The sequence below is a fragment of the Ornithorhynchus anatinus genome, chromosome 12, assembly GCF_004115215.2.
Source record: "Ornithorhynchus anatinus isolate Pmale09 chromosome 12, mOrnAna1.pri.v4, whole genome shotgun sequence".
Taxonomy (NCBI): domain Eukaryota; kingdom Metazoa; phylum Chordata; class Mammalia; order Monotremata; family Ornithorhynchidae; genus Ornithorhynchus; species Ornithorhynchus anatinus.
The window spans coordinates 8,578,844-8,600,678 of NC_041739.1; the positions used below are offsets into that span (position 1 = coordinate 8,578,844).

General features: G+C 43.6%; 1 protein-coding gene and 1 non-coding gene across 3 annotated transcripts in view; both read right to left on the reverse strand.

Annotated features, from left to right (window-relative positions):
* GALNTL6 (polypeptide N-acetylgalactosaminyltransferase like 6) overlaps positions 1-21,835 on the reverse strand; it is a 772,653-nt gene that overhangs the window by 498,671 nt on the left and 252,147 nt on the right. The gene's annotated exons all lie outside the window — the stretch shown is intronic.
* On the reverse strand, positions 9,578-9,715 carry LOC114815813. The gene has a single exon (XR_003763615.1). It is a non-coding gene; the product is annotated as a small nucleolar RNA SNORA7 (small nucleolar RNA).

The window sequence follows — 21,835 nt, forward strand, 5'->3', positions numbered from 1 at the left end:
TTTCCTTTGTCTTGAATGGTTCTTTGTCTAAGGTCAGTCAAGAGAGTCAGTTCCCAGTTTAAATCCCTCTAGCCCATCCTTATGGGCAGGGAATATGGCTATGATTTCTGTTAGATTATACTCTCCCAAGTGCTTACTACAGCACTCTTAATACACTAAGCAATCAAAAATTGGAATGATTGATTGATTGAAATCAAGTAATTCCAAGTGATAGCTCTAACTGAATTGAATTTTTCACATCTTGCATTCAATACTTGGTGAAATTAATGAAGGATAATGTCATAATCAACATTAATTCATTGAGTACCTACTGGAGGCAGAATGCTGCTTAGGCCCTTGAAAATATATCATGAAGGTAGAAGATGAGTTTTCCATCCTCATGAGGTTTGCAGTCCAAAGAGAGATTAAACTCTGCTGCCTGGATCATTTTTCTAAAATAATCATTTTAACACATATCTCCTCACTTCTCAAAAGGCTTAGATGATTTTACCCATTCTCTTCATCCATTGGCTTAGTAGCACTTGATTCAGGTCTCCCCTGCTACCTACTTATCTGCTCTTTTCCCATCATCTCTCAAGTTAACTGTGCCTTGTTGTCGTCTGTCACCCGCCTATCTCTTACTTGCCTCTTCTCCACTGCCTGGAAGTCCCTTGCCCTTCAAATTCGACAGGCTACAGCTCTCTCCATTTTCAAAGCCCTTCTGAAATCACTCCTCTTCCACGAGGTCTTCCCTAATTAATTTCTACTCTCCCCTACTTGTGTCCCCTCGAGTGTAAACCCCTCTAAGCTGTAAATTCATTGTGGGCAGGGAATGTCTCTGTTAGTGTGGTATTGTACTCTCCCAAGCGCTTAGTACAGTGCTCAATAAATAGGATTGAATGAATGAATGCCTCTTCAGCATGTCTTCACCTCCTACCATATTTAAATATTCCCAACCTCCCATGACACTTCTGTACCTATCTCACACACTTTATTACAGATTCTCTTTCCCTTCTTCTTGTCTCCATCTCCTTCCTCTCAAAGAATAGAAGGAACCCAAAAGCCACATCTCGGTGTCATCTTTGACTCGTCTCTCTCGTTCACCCCACACATCCTATCCGTTACCAAAACCTGCCGGTCTCACCTTTACAATATCGCCAAGATCCACCCTTTCCTCTCCACCCAAATGGCTACCTTACTGTTACGGGCTCTCGTTATATCCCGGCTAGACTACTGTGTCAGCCCTCTCTCTGATCTCCCTTCCTCCTCTCTCGCCATTCTTCACTCCGCTGCCCGGCTCATCTTCCTGCAGAAACGTTCTGGGCATGTCACTCCCCTTCTTCAACAACTCCAGTGCCCTGCCATCCTCCTTTCCTTAACTTCTTAGCTCCTTCCCCGCTGCCTTCAAACATGCCCACGTCTCCCCCATCCTAAAAAAACCCGCTCTTGACCCCACTTCCCCCTCCAGTTATCGCCCTATCTCCCTACTACCCTTCCTTTCCAAAATCCTAGAAGGAGTAGTCTACAATCGATGCTTAGAATTCCTTAACTCCCATTCTCTCTTAGACTCCCTCCAATCTGGCTTCCGTCCCCTCCACTCTACCGAGACTGCTCTCTCTAAGGTCACCCGTGACCTCCTTCTTGCCAAATCCAATGGCTCCTACTCCATTCTAATCCTCCTTGACCTCTCTGCTGCCTTTGACACTGTCGACCATCCCCTCCTCCTCCATACCTTATCTCACTTTGGCTTCACGGACTCCGTCCTCTCCCAGTTCTCCTCTTACCTCTCTGGCCGGCCATTCTCAGTCTCCTTCGCTGGCGCCTCCTCCCCCTCCCATCCTTTAACCGTTGGAGTTCCTCAAGGGTCAGTTCTTGGCCCTCTTCTGTTCTCCATTTACACTCACTCCCTCGGTGAACTCATCCGCTCTCACGGCTTTGACTACCATCTCTACGCAGATGACACGCAGATCTACATCTCCGCCCCGTCCTCTCCCCCTCCCTTCAGGCTCGCATCTCCTCCCGCCTCCGGGACGTCTCCACCTGGATGTCGGCCCGCCACCTAAAACTCAACATGAGCGAGACTGAGCTCCTCATCTTCCCTCCCAAACCCGGTCCGCTCCCAGACTTCTCTATCACCGTGGATGGCACGACCATCCTTCCCGTCTCTCGGGCCCGCGATCTCGGTGTCATCCTAGACTCGTCTCTCTCGTTCACCCCACGCATCCTATCCGTTACCGAGACCTGCCAGTTTCACCTCTACAGTATCGCCAAGATCCGCCCTTTCCTCTCCACCCAAACGGCTACCTTACTGCTACGGGCTCTCGTTATATCCCGGCTAGACTACTGTGTCAGCCTTCTCTCTGACCTCCCTTCCTCCTCTCTCGCCCCGCTCCAGTCTATTCTTCACTCCGCTGCCCGGCTCATCTTTCCGCAGAAACGATCTGGGCATGTCACACCCCTTCTTAAACAACTCCAGTGGTTGCCTATCGACCTCCGCTCCAAACAAAAACTCCTCACTCTAGGCTTCGAGGCTGTCCATCCCCTTGCCCCTTCCTACCTCTCCTCCCTTCTCTCTTTCTACCACCCACCCTGCACGCTCCGCTCCTCCGCCGCCCACCTCCTCACCGTCCCTCGGTCTCGCCTATCTCGCCGTTGACCCCCGGGCCACGTCCTCCCACGGTCCTGGAATGCCCTCCCTCCTCACCTCCGCCAAACTGATTCTCTTCCCCTCTTCAAAACCCTACTTAAAACACCTCCTCCAAGAGGCCTTCCCAGACTGAGCTCCTCTTCTCCCTCTACTCCCTCTGCCACCCCCCCTTTACCTCTCCGCAGCTAAATCCTCTTTTTCCCCTTTTCCCTCTGCTCCTCCACCTCTCCCTTCCCATCCCCACAGCACTGTACTTGTCCGCTCAACTATATATATTTCCATTACCCTATTTATTTTGTTAATGAATTGTACATCGCCTTGATTCTATTTAGTTGCCATTGTTTTTACGATATGTTCTTCCCCTTGACTCTATTTATCGCCATTGTTCTTGTACGTCCGTCTCCCCCGATTAGACCGTAAGCCCGTCAAACGGCAGGGACTGTCTCTATCTGTTGCCGACTTGTTCATCCCAAGCGCTTAGTACAGTGCTCTGCACATAGTAAGCGCTCAATAAATACTATTGAATGAACCTCCGCTCCAAACAAAAACTCCTCACTCTAGGCTTCGAGGCTCTACATCACGTTGCCCCTTCCTACCTCTCCTCCCTTCTCTCTTTCTCCTGCCCACCCGGCACGCTCGGCTCCTCTGCCGCCCACTTCCTCACCGTCCCTCGGTCTCGCCCATCCCACAGTCAACCACCGTCGGGCCATGTCCTCCTGCGGTCCTGGAATGCCCTCCCTCCTCACCTCCACCAAACTGATTCTCTTCCCCTCTTCAAAACGCTATTTACAACTCACCTCCTCCGAGAGGCCTTCCCAGACTGAGCTCCCCTTCTCCCTCTACTCCCTCTACCACCCCCCCCTTCACCTCTCCGCAGCTTAACCCTCTTTTCCCTCCATCTCCCTCTGCTCCTCCTCCTCTCCCTTCCCATCCCCTCAGCACCGTACTCGTCTGCTCAACTGTATATATTTTCATTACTCTATTTATTTTGTTAATGAAATGTACATCGCCTCGATTCTATTTAGTTGCCATTGTTTTTATGAGATGTTCTTCCCCTCGACTCTATTTATTGCCATCGTTCTCGTCTGTCCGTCTCTCCCAATTAGACTGTAAGCCCGTCAAATGGCAGGGACTGTCTCTATCTGTTGCCGACTTGTTCATTCCAAGTGCTTAGTACAGTGCTCTGCACATAGTAAGCACTCAATAAATACTATTGAATGAATGAATGAACATCTATTAGGCAGCAGATAATCTTCTTGGGAGGCAATTCACTTGGGAATGAGTGGGTTTTTTTGGTTTTTTGTTTGCATGTCCAGGCTCTGTGTATTTTGCAAGGGCTTAGTACAGTGACTTGCGCAGTGTAAGCTCTCAATAAATGCCACTGATTGATTAATCAATAGGGAAAAACATTAATTATGGGTTTTCTGTGCCTTAGTGCTTTGATTATGTGTCACCTCTTGTTAGCTTTCTATCACTGATCTTTCACATCCTCCTCTACTCCAGGCCTACATCCATTATGGGAACAAAACATTCTTCACTGGATTCACTTCTGCCATGCACCTATTAGAACAACAATTAAAAGATGGAGAGACTTCTGAGCTATAAATATTATATTACTATGGAACTTTAGGGCGGATTGCAGTTAGTGAGCTGATAGGATGCTAAACCCGACTGCGTTAAGTCTCAAAATATGTTGGCCGTTCTTTTCAATCAATCAATTATATCTATTGAGCGCTTACTGTGGGCAGAGCACTTCTATTAAGCACTTGGGAGAGTACGATATAAGAGAATTGGTAGATGTGTTCCCGGCCCACAGTGAACCATTGCCAAAAATACTGTTACTTTGATTCCTAAATAAAATTAGAAGTCCAGATCACATTAGCATCCTGCGGAACTAATGTGAAAAATTATGATCATGGGACCCGTGAAGAATGAATGAAAGTTGGGGAGAAAAATGTAGACGAGTGGTTTTCCTCAATGATGTTTTCTTGGTGTATTTTTTGCTTAGTTTACCATTCGGCAGTAACTACACCATTCAGTTTAATCATTCATTTGCAATTTTCAATGGAAAATCATATAGGTTATTTCCTGCATATTTACACAAATTTATATGAATTAAAGCATTGACTAAGTAGTTACTGACATATATATGTGGTCAGGCACTCTACTAAGTGCTGGGGCAGATACAAGATAATCAGGTCCATATGGGGCTCATAATCTTAATCACCTTTTACAGATGAAATTACTGAGGCACAGAGATGTCAAATGACTCGTTTAAACCATACAGCAGACAAGTGGCAGGGCTGGGATTAGAACCCTGGTCCTCTGACTCCCAGGCCCACGCTCTTTCCACTAGGTCATGCTGCTTCTTTTGTAGAGCACTTACTGTGTGCAGAGCACTGTACTAAATGCTGAAGAAGAGAAGAGGAATTTGGTGCTGTTGGATGGGTTGCTTTGTGCAGATAGAGGTCAAAACTATGAATTTCTCCTGAAAACCTTTGCTCCAGAATGACAGCTTCAAGTTCCTAGTGAACTTTCTGGTCAAATGGAAGGGAAGTTGCTTACTAAGAAAAGCAGCATGGCCTAGTACAAAAAACACAGGACTGGAAGTGAGAGGACCAGAGTTCTAATCCCAGCCTTGTCACCTGTTGGTATTTGTTAAGCACTTACTATGTGCCGAGCACTGTTCTAAGCGCTGGGGTAGACACAGGGGAATCAGGTTGCCCCACATGGGGCTCACAGTCTTAATCCCCATTTTACAGATGAGGTAACTGAGACCCAGAGAAGTGAAGTGACTTGCCCACAGTAATAATGTTAGTATTTGTTAAGCGCTTACTATGTGCAGAGCACTGTTCTAAGCGCTGGGGTAGACACAGGGGAATCAGGTTGTCCCACGTGGGGCTCACAGTCTAATCCCCATTTTACAGATGAGGGAACTGAGGCACAGAGAAGTTAAGTGACTTGCCCACAGTCACACAGCTGACAAGTGGCAGAGCTGGGATTTGAACTCACGAGCCCTGACTCCAAAGCCCGTGCTCTTTCCACTGCGCCATGCTGCTTCTCTAACAGTCACACAGCTGACAAGTGGCAGAGCTGGGATTCAAACTCATGACCCCTAACTCCAAAGCCCGTGCTCTTTTGACTGAGCCACACTGCTTCGACGCTGTCCCAAGGTGTGGTCTTGGGTAAATCACTTAACTTCTCTGTGCCTCAGGTACCCCATCTGTAAAATGGGGATTAAGACTGTGAACCCCATGTGGGAAATGGACTGTGTTCAACCTAATTAGCTGGTATCTACTCCCATGTTTAGAACAGTCACACCATCTAGACTGTAAACTCATTGTGGGCAGGGAATGTGTCTGCTTATTGTTGGACTGTCCTCTCCCAAGCGCTCAGTACAGTGCTCTGCATGCAGTAAGCACTCAATACAATTGAATGAATGAACAGTGTTTGATATATAGTAAGTGCTTAACGAATACCATATGATTTTTTATTAACATCATTCCTCCAAATCCATGGTCTTTTACAATCATAATCTACAGCCACAGCCCAATACACAATTTGAAAAAGAAATCAACAATTTTGTTGTAAGAAAAATAATTAAACTTAGAAACTCACAATCATTTCCAACTCAGTTTCAAGGTAAGCAATAGGGAGACAGGTTTCTTTTAAGATTCAGTGTCTCAGTATGATAGCCCAGAGAAAAGACATCCATCACTTTCCCCTTAAGCATCATACTCTTGTTGGGTGTCAAGATCAACAATTTGCCCTTTAAGTATTTTCCAAAGACCAAATAAAACTTCCCTTTATGGCAAGCAGTCCATGACTCTTACTGAAGATTTAATTATATTTCTTTTATATTTGGGACCATGTTTTGTTTCAAACAAAGGCCAGCAAGCACTTTCAGTCTCTATTTTCAATTTACCTCTCCATTAAAATGAAACAATTCTAATGCTAATAATAGTCCTGATTAAGTTTGTTTTAATATCTTGACAGTTACTGTGATGATGCTGCGTAATTTACATTTATATTGCCAATTCGCAGATTGAAACAACAGCTTGTTATCTTTTTTGTGTTGTTGACTTTTCAAATATTTCACTATTCAGCCACGTTCAGTTGTTTCATAAGGGAGCTGGAGAAAGGAAATGTTCTACATCTAAACAATCAATGTGTCACATGTGCTGCCTCCACAAGGAATTCTTTTAGAAAAATTAAGTAATTGCCTCTACTCTGATTGTAACGTACATAGATGCAACAGTTGGGGAAAAAGATAAGCCGTTTTATTTATTTCCCCGCCTGAAGGCCGAGAAGAAGGAAATGATTCTTGGCCTTGCTCTGTAATAACCAGTAGAGATAACCAGAGAAATTAATTCTCGGTGGAGTTAAAACTGGCAGATATGGCAGATATATCTGGGGGAAGTAGATCTAGGCAGTCTCACTTGAACAGTATCAAATCTCTGAGCCTCATTGCTGCCCTTTTGTTAATGGAGGCAAATGTATCTTCTTATTCAGTAATACTGAATATTCTCAATTTGAGGCCGGGGGCAGTTGGGCTAGATTTCTAGGGGCCTGAATCTACCACTCTCTCCCCCTTAACACTCCTCCACCCTCAGAGCCTGGGCTTCTGGTTGACCCTGGAGCCAGGTAGAGGAGGTGGGATGGGAAGACCCCGCCCCAGTTGCCGAGATTTTGGGGAAATCCCAGGACCTGGGCAGCAGCAGAGGATAATGGTAATGTGATGAGTCCTCTCCTAAGTCCCAGAGCCATAAAGGGGAAGGAAAGAAGCCTCCAGCTCATCTCTAATAGGGGGGTAAAAGGAAGCGTGAATTCACTCCCTGCCTCATCAGAACTCCCAGGCTAGACCAGGTTCTAAAGGAATAATAATAACAATTATGGTATTTGTTAAACACTCACTATGCACCAGGCACCATATTAAGCACTGGGGTGGATACAATTAAATCAGGTTGGACACAGTCTCTTTCCCACGTGGGGCTCACAGTCTCTATCCCCATTTTACAGATGAGGCAACTGAGGCACAGAGAACTGAAGTGACTTACCCAGAATCACAGAGCAGAGCATGTGGTGAAGCCAGGATTAGAACCGTGTCCCACCTGATTGCCTTGTATCTACCCCAGTGCTTAGAATGGTGCTTGGCATAGAGTAAGCACTTAGATACCACAATTATTATTTTTATCGCTGTGCTAATATAGTAATAATATATTATTATCAGGTGCTCTATCGATCCTGTTGAATTAAATTCATGAGTCTATCTGGGAGACGTGGAATAGGCCCATCCCAACTTCACCTCCCAACTTTCTCTGGCTAAAACTGTCAAATCATGGATATTACCTCCGTATCTCCTTTTAGGGGATAAAAATGGAAATTATATTTGTGCCCGTACCCTCCTTTACCATTTGAAATTTAGGAGGGGAGATGCACTAGAGTTTTGCCTTTGTGGGCACAGTAAATGAGAATCAGGAATAAAATGTCATTATCCCAGGATTAAGCAAACAAAAAAGGCTGAACTAAGCAATAAAAATGACCCCCACATTATCCTAATCTGAACGGGAATGTGTTGCAAATTAAATTTCTCAAGTCCTATCAGGGAAAACTTTGGTTTTAATCTTAAAATCAATATTCATATGCTATTTACCCAAACCCAACTGTGTTTTTTACAGTAAAATTTTTATGGAGGTCATACACCTTCTGTGGAAATAACTCGATTCTAGAGAGGAGTTCTGATGAGACCTTGACGACAGTGAATTTTCTTATCTAAATATCTCTTAGATGCAGAGAATTGCTGGTCAAGGTGAATCAATCGGAGTAGTTCAGAAATCACATTTGCAACACTACCTAATGGGAAATTTAGAAGTAACTTCGCAGAGTAACAGCATGGCCTAGTGGAATCAACGTGGGCATCGGAGTCAGAGGACCTGAACTGTATTCTCGTCTCTGCCACTTGTCTGCTGTGTGTCCTTGGGCAAGGTGCTTAACTTACCTGTGCCTGTTACCTCATCTGTTAAATGGGGTACTGTGAGTCTTATATGGGACAGGGCCTGTGTCCAACCTAATTCTCTTGTATCTACCCCAGCCGCTTAATATAATTCCTTGTACATAGTAAGTACTTAACAAACATCATTTTAAATAAATCCCCCCCCCCCCAGTGGTGCTTCAGAGGGGACAAACTACACTGTGCCTTTGGTAATTTTAGCATTAGGGAACAAAAACCTTTTTCACTGGGCTACTACAGTGGTCAAGAGCTTAGTACAGTCTCTGCACACAGTGCTCAGCAAAAACCTTTGACCGATTAATGAGACTTTCTTAAAGATATTATCCCCAATTCCATTGTTTTCTACATTCTGCCATATTCTGAAACATCATGCTATGTGTATGATGATCTGCTTGTGTTTATGGATGATTCTGTATATGAACTGTGAGTTTGTAAGCTCCCTCGCAGCAGAGATGAGTCCTCTTACTTGACTGTACCCCCCCAAAACTCTTAATACAGTGCTCTACATACACTAAGCATTCAGTGAATACCACTAATAGATGGGCTGACTGTGCGCAGTAGTCACTCAATAAATACCTATGGTTGGTTGATGAACCTGAGCTTCCAACTTATTGTAGTTCTGGAGTTCAAGACCTAGGAAGATCATGCCACTAATTCAACTCATTTTAAAAATCAGAATCTGATTGAACTGCATGGTCATTTAGAAATGGTCTGTCTTGTCTTATGCTGTCGAGTCATTTCCGGCTCATAGCGACACCACGGACACATCTCTCCCAGAACGGCCCCCCTCTCCATCTGCAATTGTTCTGGTAGTGCATCCACGGAAATTTCTTGGTAAAAATCCAGAAGCGGTTTATCATTGTCACCTTCCATGCAGTAAACTCGAGTCTCTGCCCTCTACTCTCTCCCCGGCCGCTGCTGCCCAGAAAAAGTGAGTTTTGATTTGTAACAGATTGCCTGCCACTCACTAGCCACTGGCCATGCTAGAAATGGAATGGACAGGCCTCTGCTTGACTCTCCCTCCCATAGCCAAGACTGGTAGAGGACTGGAAACTCTCCAGGTGCAGCCCTGGGAGGGGAGAAATCGTGGTAGACATGTGAAATTCATCGCTTCTTTCCATTCATTCATTTGACCTTATTTATTGAGCACTTACTATGTGCGAAGGACTGTACTAAACCCTTGGGAGAGTACAACAACAAAAAGGCACATTCCCTGCCCACAACAAATTCACAATCTAGAGGGGGAGACAGTCATTAATATACATAAATTACATATATATGTATATATATGTGCTCTAGGGCTGGGAGGGAGGATGAACGAAGGGAGCAAGTCAGGTGGCGCAGAAAGGAGTGGGAGAAGAGGAGAGGAGGATTTGGTCAGGGAAGGCTTCTTGGAGATGATGCGTCTTCAATAAGACTTTGAAGTGGGGAGAGCAATATCTTTCTGATTTGTGGAGGGAGGGTGTTCCAGGCCAGAGGTTGGATGTGGGCCAGAGGTTGGTGGCGAGATGGATGAGATCGAGGTACAGTGAGAAGGTTAGCATTAGAGGAATGAAGCGTGCGGGCTGGGGTGTAGTAGGAGAATAGCGAGGTGAGGTAGGAGAGGGCAAGGTGATTGATTGCTTTAAAGCCAATGGTGAGTTTTTGTTTGATGTGAAGGTGGATGGGCAACCACTGGAGTTTCTTGAGGAGTGGGGAAACGTGGCCTGAATGTCTCTGAAGGAAAATGACCCGGTCAGCAGAGAGGAGTACGGACTGGAGTGGGGAGACACAGGAGGCAGGGAGGTCAGCTAGGAGGCTGATACAATAATCAAAGTGGGATAGGGTAAGTGCTTGCTTTAATGAGCTAGCAGTTTGGATGGAGAGGAAGGATGGATTTTAGAGATGCCATGAAGGATGTCATGAAGGTGGAACTGACAGGTAGACTGAAGAAAGACCTGAAGATGAGCTGACAGAAAATAGCAGCAGCATCGAGAAGGATTTGGACAGGTTAACAGATAATGATAATTATGGCATTTATGGAATTTGGTATTTGTTAAAGCATCTTGATTTAATGGCAAGAGCACGGACTTGGGAATCAAAGGACACGGGTTCCAATCCCGGCTCCTCCATTTGTCTACTGTGTGACATTGCTCAAGCCACTTAACTTCTCTGTGCCTAAATTACCTCACCTGTAAAATGAGGATTAAGGCTGTGATCCCCATGTGGGACATACTGATTACCTTGTATCTACCTCAGCACTTAGAACAGGGCTTGGCACATAGTAAGTGCGTAACAAATACCATCATCTTATTATTGTTAAAAGCATCGGGCTAACTGCTGGGATATGCAGGAGCTAATTAGAATGAACATAATTCCTGGGCCACATGAAGCTGTTAATGCAAGAGCTAAGGAGAGCAGTCATCTTACTTGACAGATGAGAAACTGAGACACGGAGAGGTTAAGTGACTTGTCCGGGGTCACTCAGCAAGTCAGTGGCAGAGCTGGGATATGAAGCTTGGTTTCCTGAGTCCTATCTAGGCCAATGCTCTTTCCACAAGGCCACCCTTCTTATGACGATTTTAGAGAGAAACAGGGAGGTACAGCGACATGAGGGCTCATTAAGAAAGATGTTTTCCCAAAGAACCTCATCCTGTTCTTCCAAGCAATCAGTCGGAGTCAGAATTCTGAGCTGCGGTTTTGATCCATGAGTGCCATTGCGCAGGGTCCCCTGTTATTATGTGAATTTCGTGGGTCGTTCCTGGCTCGTTATGGGCAGGGAATGTCACTGTTCATTGTTGTATTGTACTTTCCCAAGCACTTACTACCACGCTCTGCACACAACAAGTGCTTAATAAATACGGTTGAATGAATGAATGAAAAAAATGAATGAATTCCCTAGTGTTTCCTGAGAGTGCTCCGCTCTTGAGAAACGGCCACTAGACTAAATTACCTCAGCAAAAACAGTCTCTGTTGAACCACCTTTGTTGATCCATCTTTCATGACCGTTTGGGTTTCAGATACCTGGGTAATGAATCTAAAGAGGGACTTTGAAGAGTTTGCTGCTAAGCGCATGGTGAATCAAGAAAGAGTCACACACACTAGACATTATGTCCAGGTGGGGTTCCAGCCTATGGCATAGCTCCTGCTAAATGCTGATTGATCTCAGTCCCTCTGTGCTTGGGAGACCTCTTTGTCTATTTTCTCAAATTCCTCTCCACCTCACGTAGTAAAGACTGAAGCTAAGAACAAGGCTGATAGTTGAACAGTCAGAGTTTCTGCTCCGAGAAATAATTTTTTCAGAGGTTCTGAGTGTGATAAGGGCCTGAAACACAGCTTATTGCTGTTGATGGATGAATTAGGTATTCATTGCTATTGATGTTTTCATCCCAAACATTTTAGCTGACACTTTCAGTTTTAATTGGCTTAAGGTTAATTTTTCCACTGCTGCATTTTCCTCAGTTCCCCATTACATTGTAAACTCCAGCCTGGATCATGTCCATTAATTCTTTTGTGGTTTCCCAAGAGCTCATTATGGTCACAGAACACATCTACCAACTCTATTGTATTGCACTCTTCCAAGTGTTCTGCACACGGTATGTGTTCAATAAATATTCATTCATTCATTCAATAGTATTTATTGAGCTCTTACTATGTGCAGAGCATTGTACTAAGCGCTTGGAATGTACAAATCAGCAACAGATACAGTCCATACCCACTGATGGGCTTACAGCCTAATCCGTGGAGACAGACAACCTAAAACAATAGCAATAAACAGAATCAAGGGAATGTGCATCTCATTAACAAAATAAATAGGGTAATAAAAATATATACAAATGAGCGGATGAGCACAGTGCTGAGGGGAAGGGAAGGGAGGGGGGAGGAGCAGAGGGAAGGGGGGAGCAGAGGGAAATAGCGGGAAATATCATTAAATGATTGATTCCGGTGCTCTGCACAGAGTAAGCGTTCAATAACTATTATGGATAAAGAACTTCCTTTCCAAACCCTGCCCATTGCAGTGTCATTCATGTAAATATTTATTTATATTGAAGTATGTCGCCCACTCTAGACTGCCAGGTCCTTATGGGTAGGGAACATCTCTACCAGATGTTATATTGTATTCTCCCAACTGCTTAGTAAAGGGCTCTGCACACAGTAAGTGCTCAATAACTACAATTGACTGATTAATCGATTCCTGCCAGGCTGCTCAAGTGACGACAGAGATATTCTGAACTCTGAGTTTATGCTGAAACATACATGTGCTAATGATCACGTGTGACAACACAGAGACAATTTGCAAACACTTTCAGTGCTGTGTGGTGACATCGCATGAGGAATATGGGCAGCGGCTCTCTTTGCCTCTCTTGGGGACGATGAAAGGACTGAATTGTGCCTTATCTGAAATTCACCCACGGGGTGGAGTATTGCTGTCACTGGTGGCTTCTTCAAAGCTAAGGACAACTCTACCTATACACTGCTCATTATCCCATGCTTGGGCCAGTTTAATCCTCTCCTCTGCGGTGTCAGCATTCCAAGAACTTTCACTGTCTTTTGTATGTGCTGCCCTTGATGTCTTAGTAACACTAATAGAGGGAAGAAAACAATTATCTAGGAAGACTCAGTATAGTTCTCTGCATACAGTAGGGACTTAATAAACACTATTTCTATTATTATGACAAGGCCCAGTGGTTTCCTGAGCAAGGTTTACTAATTTGGAAAGTCTCAGTAAAAGGAGAACTATAGAGGTTAATCAAATAATAGTACTTTTTGAGCACTTACTATGTGCAGAGCACTGAGCTTAATCCTTTATACTATAAGCTTCCTTTGGGCAGGGATGGTGTTAACCAATCTATTGCTTCATATTTTCCCAAGCGCTTAGTTTAGTGCTCTGCCCTCTGTAAGTGTTCAATGTACATATCATTGATTGGTTGGTTGGAAAGAAAATTCAATCCAACTCCATTTCCTTAAAGATACCTTCGTGACTACTCAGAAAACTACTTTGAAACCGGTGATGTTCTACTTTCTTGATTAATTCCCACAAACATAGAGGGTCTGTTTCATTATCACCAGCTCCAAAATAAAGAGCTAGATGTCCCTTATCCACTTCTGCTTAAAAAATATTTCCAAAATGGGCTACTTTAGTTAATGATTGTGCTGCATTTTGTATATACAAAGCACCATATAATTAGTCTGCAATAATAACCATTACTTTTGACAGGGGAAGAGAAACTCCTTTGGCCCTCAGTTCTGATAGGTATAGTTTCAGCTATATTTGCCAAAGAGCTATTTCTTTTCACTTCGCTCTTAATAAAGGGAGATGGTACCCAGGGCTCGATAAAAATAAAGATGATCTATTTGCTCAAAAAAGAAGTGAAGAAATGCAAGTAGCTTAAATTTCAATCACTAACGACTAGTATTAGAAATTATAGCTGTGGTGATACAAAATGGTCCTATCTCCTCGACTAATTGTCTGTCTGAAGTGGATTTTAATCCAAGCTTTTTACCCATCAATACCATTAAATCGACATCTCTCCTTGGATGTCCTCCCGCCACCTAAAACGCAACATGTCCAAGACAGAACTCCTTATCTTTCCCCCCAAACACTGTCCTCTTCCTGACTTCCCCATCACTGTAGATGGCAAAACCATCCTTCCCGGCTCACAAGCCCATAACCTTGCTGCCATCCTTGACTACGCTCTCTCACCCCGCATATCCAATCCGTCACCAGTGGCTGCTGGTCTCAACTTTACAACATTGCCAAGATCTGCCCTTTCCTCACCATCCAAACCGCTTTCACATTAGTAAAATCACTCATCCTATCCCGACTGGATCACTGCATCAGCCTCCTTTCTGACCTCCCAACCTCCTGTCTTTCCCTACTTCCGTGCACACTTCATTCCACTGCCCAGATTATCTTTCTACAGAAACGTTCTGGGCATGTCACACCCCTCCTCAAAAATCTCCAGTGTTTGCCTATCAACCTCAGTATCTAGCGAAAACTCCTCACTATCGTTTTCAAAGCTGTCCATCACCTTGCCCCCTCTTACCTCACCTCCTTTCTCTCCTTCTACATCCCAACCCACACACTCTGCTTCTTTGGTGTTAACCTTCTCACTGTGCCTCCTTCTCACCTGTCCCGCCGTTGACCCTTGGCCCATGTCCTACCTCTGGCCTGGAATGCCTTCCCTCCTCAAATCCACCAAACAACCACACTTCCCCCCCCTTCAAAACCCTACCGAAGGCTCACCTCTTCCTATAGGCCTTCCCAGACTAAGCCCCCCTTTTCCTCAGCTCCCCCTCCTCTCCCCATCGCCCCGACTCATTCCCTTTGCTCTACCCCACTCCCTACCCCACAGCATTTGTGTATAGATGTGAATATTTATAATTCTATTTATTTATATTAAGGCCTGTTTACTTGTTTTAATATCTGTCTCCCCCCACTACACTGTGAGCCCAGCAGGGGCAGGGGTTTTCTCTCTTTACTGCTGAATTGTGCTTAGTACAGTGCTCTGCACACAGTAAGTGCTCAATAAATACGATTGAATGAATGGATGAATAAATCCTCAAAAAGAAACACACTCATAACATTCATTCTATCATTCATTCAATCATATTTATTGAGCGCTTACTGCGTGCACTGTACTAAGCAACTGGGAGAATACAATACAACAACAGGCAGACACATTTCCTGCCCACAACGAGCTTACACAAACCTACACAGCCACGCTCTTTTTGTATAGTTCACCACTAGTTTTTCTTGATTAACTTTCAACACCCTGAGTCATATCAGTTCGTTAACTCTCAGGTGAATATATACATTTATGCCCATTCACAGCACTTTCTATCAGTGTATATTCATTTGAACCATAAATTCAATAGTATTTATTGGACGCTTACTGTGTGTAGAGCACTGTACTAAGCACTTGGAATGTACAATTTGGCAACAGATAAATTAAATTATTTATTCTGATACTACTATTTGTGAATATTTTGATGCCCATCTTCCCTGTTAAATTATAAGATCTTTGTGGGTAGGAAATGTGTCTTGGGGTTCTGTTTGCACAGAGTACATAGTGTAGTGTCTTGCACTGTATTGTACAGTCTTCTAGACTGTAAGCTCCTATAAGGCCTGAGTTACTTACCCCAAGACACACAGCAGACAAGTGGCAAAGCCAGGTTTAGAGTTCAGGCTCAGAACACAGGCTCATATGCTTTATGTACTTGGCCTCACTGCTTCTCTGACTGTAAACTACAATTTGAGATTGTGTTATAAATAACTGTGGTATTTATTAGGTGCTTACTATGTGCCAGGGTAGATTCAAGATAATCATGATGGACACAATCTTTGTCCACCTGGGGCACAGTCTTAATCCCCATTTTACAGATGAGAGAACCAAGGCACAGAGAAGTTAAGTGACTTGCCCAAGATCACACAGCAGATGTGGCAGAGTGGCATTAGAACCCAGGTCCTCTGACTCCCAGTCCCGTGAGCTATCTGCTACTCCAGGAGATGATCCCATTGGGTAGAAGATCATATTGTTGAAGAAATAAGGGTCCAAATCTGTGAAAAGTATATGCTGAATGGCCCCTGGCTGCATATCAACTTCAATCAATCGATCCTATTTATTCGAGTGTTTACTATGTACAGAGCACTGTACTAATTGCTTGGGAGAATACAACAGATTTAGCAGATACATTCCCCGCCCATAACGAGCTTATAGTCTAGAGGGGGAGACAGATAGTAAAATAAATAAATAATTTATAATCTATAATTTAAAGATATGTACATAAGCGCTGCCTGGGGTTGGGGGTGGGGTGAATATGAAGGTTTCCAAGGTCAGAGTTTGAAGTGCATAGATGGTGCAGAAAAGAGTGTGAGCCCAAGAAAAGAGGGCTTAGTTGGGAAAGGACTCTTGGAGGACATGTAATTAAATTAAATAGCATATAATAATCACTTCATAAATATCATTTTTAGTGAATAAACATTGCAGAATTTCTGACAGATTGTAATCACCTTGAAGGAATCTCTTTATTCTATTATTACATCCCAGCACTTAGCTCAATGCTTTACACACAGTCGATGCTCAATAAACATTATTGATTGCTACCACAGTTCATTCATCCATGTGATGGATTTAAATCAACATATAAATGTATTTTGAGCAATGGCTAATATATAGAAAAGGCTTATTGTAAATATGAAAGTATACAGAGTCCTCCTGTAGCATGTGTTTTACCACACACTTCTGAGAGAGCGACTGTGGGGAAAGAGGGAATGCCTTCCAATTTCACACACCTACCTCGATGAAAACCAATTCATTGTTGGAAGAAATGGTTGAGCTCACGCATGCTGCATCAATTAAAGTATGCGGGCTATAGTGGGAGTTTTGCTATAGCGGGAGTTTTCCTCAACACTGGTTCCTTAGTTATGACACTGAATTATAGGAGGTTGGACTATGTGGTTTAAAATTACATATCTTCTTTTTTTAGCTTTATAGCTCAAAGTTGTTACATTGCAATTTAGAGAGATGGGAGGGTGGGGGGAGAGATGAAGAGAGAGGGAGAGATATAGAGAGACAGAACACTGCTTGGGGCTCCTTCTGAACTATGAACTGCCCTTTAGAATCTCGGCTTTACAGCTTCAAGATATCATAGTATAGCTACCGGGGGAGTCACTGTTCATCAGTGATTTCAGAATGATGGCTGTCAGAATGTGGTTTCAGCAAATTAAATGTGATTTACAGAGTAGAACAGAAAAATCTAAATATATGGGCAATAGCACAACTGTAGGCATTTAAATTCAATCAAGCCTCAACTCCACGCCCCTTCACAATACCCCCAACTTTGTCATTAAATGCACCCCTTCATGTACTCGACAGAAACAACTCACAGAAGAAATCTGCCCCTCAGTTAGAGGGAAAGATTCACGTTGGCAATACAGAGTCTTGACTCTCTGCTCTGCCACCCTCAGGCGAGCAGTAATGTATCCTCAGGCCTTCTACAGCGGAGCAAGCTTCTTCTACCTTCTTCCTGATTTGCCTGAAGCAGCAAGAGTCCTGCCTCCCACATTCCACCACTTCATTGTGGGTACAAAACCTCTCTATACCTGTGTGACCCATTTCAGTTCTCCACACAACTGCTGCTTGTTACCCTGCCGCCCTCCATTCTCCTCTCACATCCTGCTCAGTGAGGCTGGATGTGACGAGCATCATCTCAGTGCTGGAGAGCTATTGGAGGCAGAGATGCCCCCAGGCTCTGCCCCAAAATAATGATGTTGGTATTTGTTAAGCGCTTAGTATGTGCAGAGCACTGTTCTAAGCGCTGGGGTAGATAAAGGGTAATCAGGTTGTTCCACGTGAGGCTCACAGTTAATCTCCATTTTACAGATGAGGGAACTGAGGCACAGAGAAATTAAGTGACTTGCCCACAGTCACACAGCTGACAAGTGGCAGAGCCGGGAGTCGAACCCATGACCTCTGACTCCGAAGCCCGTGCTCTTTCCACTGAGCTATGCTGCTTCTCCAAAATGGCAGTCGTTTGTGCATCCAACTCAGGGACTGTCGGAAGGGCCCCAGGGTGGTCCGGGACGAGCTGACACTGACCCCACTGAAGGGGGTCGGGGAGACAAAAGCATTCCAAGGAGTCAGAATTAGGATGTGAAGTCAAAGTGCATGGTCTATCCCTTTGAATACTAAGACTAAAACACAGATCAATAGTATTTATCGAGTGCTTACTATGTGCAGAGTGCTGTACTAAGTGCTTGGGAGAATACATCATAACGGAGTTGGTAGATGCATTCCCTGGACACAACGAAAGAAAGAAGGCAGTTCTAGGGTGAAAAAAACGGAACCGGACTAGCCAATAAGCCAAGTGAACCCTTTGTGAACTTGGTGATCTCTAAGGGTGTTGATCTAGTGGTGGCATTAGAAGAGACAATAGTCACCATGTCAATATCACACACAAAAGTCTGCCTTTAAATGCTATTATCCCCCAGTTACATATTGACATTTACATTATAACCCAGTCGATCAGTACAACATGGCAGGATGTGTTGATATTACAAGTGACAGACAGTCCATCTTGAAAAGAGGGTCCTGTATCTGTTCCATATGACAAATGTTTTGTGTCAATTGAAATCCTGGGCCTAGGTTTGTTTTACATGTTTAGCTGTTCATTTGAAATAAAATTCCATTGTTTTTGAAAATCAGCTAATGTCTGTCAGAACTGAAACAATTAACCTAAATGTGAATAAGTCCAAATCCATGCTCTGTACACCAAGAAGATTATTTTACCTTTGGCTATATACTAAAGTGTGGCTGTAATGGTAAGCTCTAAATATGTAGAGTCTTTCAAGCAATCAAAAATTTTGTTTTTTTCTATGCCAATGCACAGGAAGGGCCTCTGAGTTTCTGTGCTTGAAAGGGTTTACTCTTGGGAGAATGGAGCTAAGAGACATAGTCTCTGCCCTGAAAGGATTTACAGTCTAATAGGAAGAGGACCTCAATAAATAGTCAACCATGAATAGAGGGCAAACTTCCAGGTTAGGAATTAAGAGCTTGAATTAAGTACAATACCACAGAGTTGGTAGACGGATCTGTTTGCTGCCTGCAGTGAGCTTTCAGTTTAGAGAAAGAGTCAAATTTTTTTTTCCCCCTAAAGAGTATTCCTGACTCAATCATCACAAACTAGCTATCCAGAGCCCTCAACTGAGATCAATATTATTAAGGAATCTAATAGCCAGGTGAAATCCATAAGGGGATAGCTTTGGGACTTTTTTCATAGACTCTAAGCTTATTATGGGAAGGGAATGTGGATGTATATTGTGATATTGTACTCTTCCAAACGCATAATGCAGTGTTCTGTACACAGTAAGCACTCAATACCACTGACTGAGAAAAAAAAAATACTGAAAGCGTCTCTCTTTAATATATAACGGAATAACAAACTGAAATGACCCATTTATTATCCTCAGTATCACCTCTTCCACGCAAATTTCAATTAATATGACAAATGCCTGCATTCAAAATGTAATATAGTGTGAAATGTACTGGTACGATCATTTTCTGCTTCTTGAAATGACTATCTGAAACACATTTTAATTGCCTCATCTAAATGAACTCTGGTAAATAAAATTGTAAAATTAGTGAAAAGTCCGGGATAAATAACTTCACAGAGACTTCCTTGTCTCTCCCGAATCCAGTCCAAATTTCACCCTACCACGTGAATCATTTTTTCTAAAGAAACCTTTCAATCCGTGTTTTCCACACCTGAAGAACCTCCAGTGGTCCCCCTTTCACCTCCATGTAAACAGGAACCGCTCGTCTTGTCGCCTCTATCTTACCTCTCCGATTTCATACTACAACCCAGCCCGCACATTTCGTTCATCTAATGCCAACCAACTCACTGTACCTTGCTTGATCTTATCAGTCTCACTGTTTACCTCTTGATCCCTGTACTAAGCATTTGGGAGATTACAATATGATAGAGGTGGTAGACATGTTCCCTGCCCACAAGGAGCTTACAATCCCTTACGATAACCAGAAGGGTCCTGGCAGAGTACAGAGGCTAAATCAAGACCCCCGACCTTTTAAAATGCATCGGGTTGTATTTGGTCAGATTCTCTTTTAATTTAGTTTATGGAAGCCAAAAAAATTAACCTTTCCACTGAAGAATAATTCATTATACCAACTGAAACAGTTCTGTAAAATCTCAAGGAAAAGTCACCCAAAGGAGGTGAAGACCTACTCTGAGAAGGGCACTTCACTTCTCAGGGGAAGCACGGGAAGCAGCGAGGCTCAGTGGAAAGAGCCTGGGCTTCGGAGTCAGAGGTCATGGGTTCGACTCCCAGCTCTGCCACTTGTCAGCTGTGTGACTGTGGGCAAGTCACTTAACTTCTCTGTGCCTCAATTCCCTCATCTGTAAAATGGGGATTAAGACTGTGAGCCCCACATGGGACAACCTGATTCCCCTAAGTCTACCCCAGCGCTTAGAACAGTGTTCTGCACATAGTAAGCGCTTAACAAATACCAACATTATTACTATTATTCTCTGTGCCTCAATTCCCTCAGTTGGAAAATGGGGATTAAGACTGTGAGCCCCACGGGGGACAACCTGATAACCTTGTATCTACTCAGCACTTAGAACAGGGCTTGGAACATAGTAAGTGCTTAACAAATTTCAAAATTGATTGATTGACTTACAATGTGGGTGGCAGGCAAGAAACTCAATCCTCCCTCTAAGATTATTCAGTAGTATTTATTAAGCACTTATTGTGTGCAGGGCACTGTATTGAATACTTGGGACAGTACAAGCAGAGAAGAGAAGCAGCGTGGCTTAGTGGCAAGAGCAAGGGCTTGGGAGTCAGTGGGCGTGTGTTCTAGTCTTGACTCTACCACTTGTCTGCTGTGTGACCTTGGGTAGCTGCTTAAATTCTCTCTGTGCCTCAGTTATCTCAACTGTAAAATGGGGATAAAGAGTATGAGCCCCATGTGGGACAACTCGATGACCTTGTATCTACCCCAGTACTTAGAACAGTGCTCGGCACAGAATAATTGCTTAACAAAATTATGATTATTACAATACAATAGAGATTGTGCCTCAAGGAGTTTACAATTAAGTCAACAGCAATAACTAAAATAAGAACAAATACACTGAACTTTGTAAGCTCCTTGTGGGCAGAGAACATTTCTACCAACCATTTAGTTCTTTATTTTTATTTATTCATTTTTTAAATATTTGTTAAATGCTTACTATGTGCTGGGCACTGTACTAAGTGCTGGGGTAGATACAAGATAATTTGGTTGGACTCAGTCTCTGTCCCACAGAGAGCTCACAATTTTAAATCCCATGTTACAGATTAAGAGAAGCAGCATAGCTCAGTGGAAAGAGCCCGGGCTTGGGAGTCAGAGGTCATGGGTTCAAATCCCGGTTCAGCCATTTGTCAGCTGTGTGACTTTGGGCATGTCACTTCACTTCTCTGTGCCTCAGTTACCCCATCTGTAAAATGGGGATTAAGACTGTGAGCCCCACGTGGGGCAACCTGATCACCTTGTATCCTCCCCAGCGCTTAGAACAGTGCTTTGCACATAGTAAGCGCTTCACAAATGCCATCATTATTATTATTACAGATAAAGGTAACTGAGACACAGAGAAAATAATAATAATAATTGTGGTATTAGTTAGGTGCTTGTTATGTGCCAGGCGCTGTAATAAGCACTGAG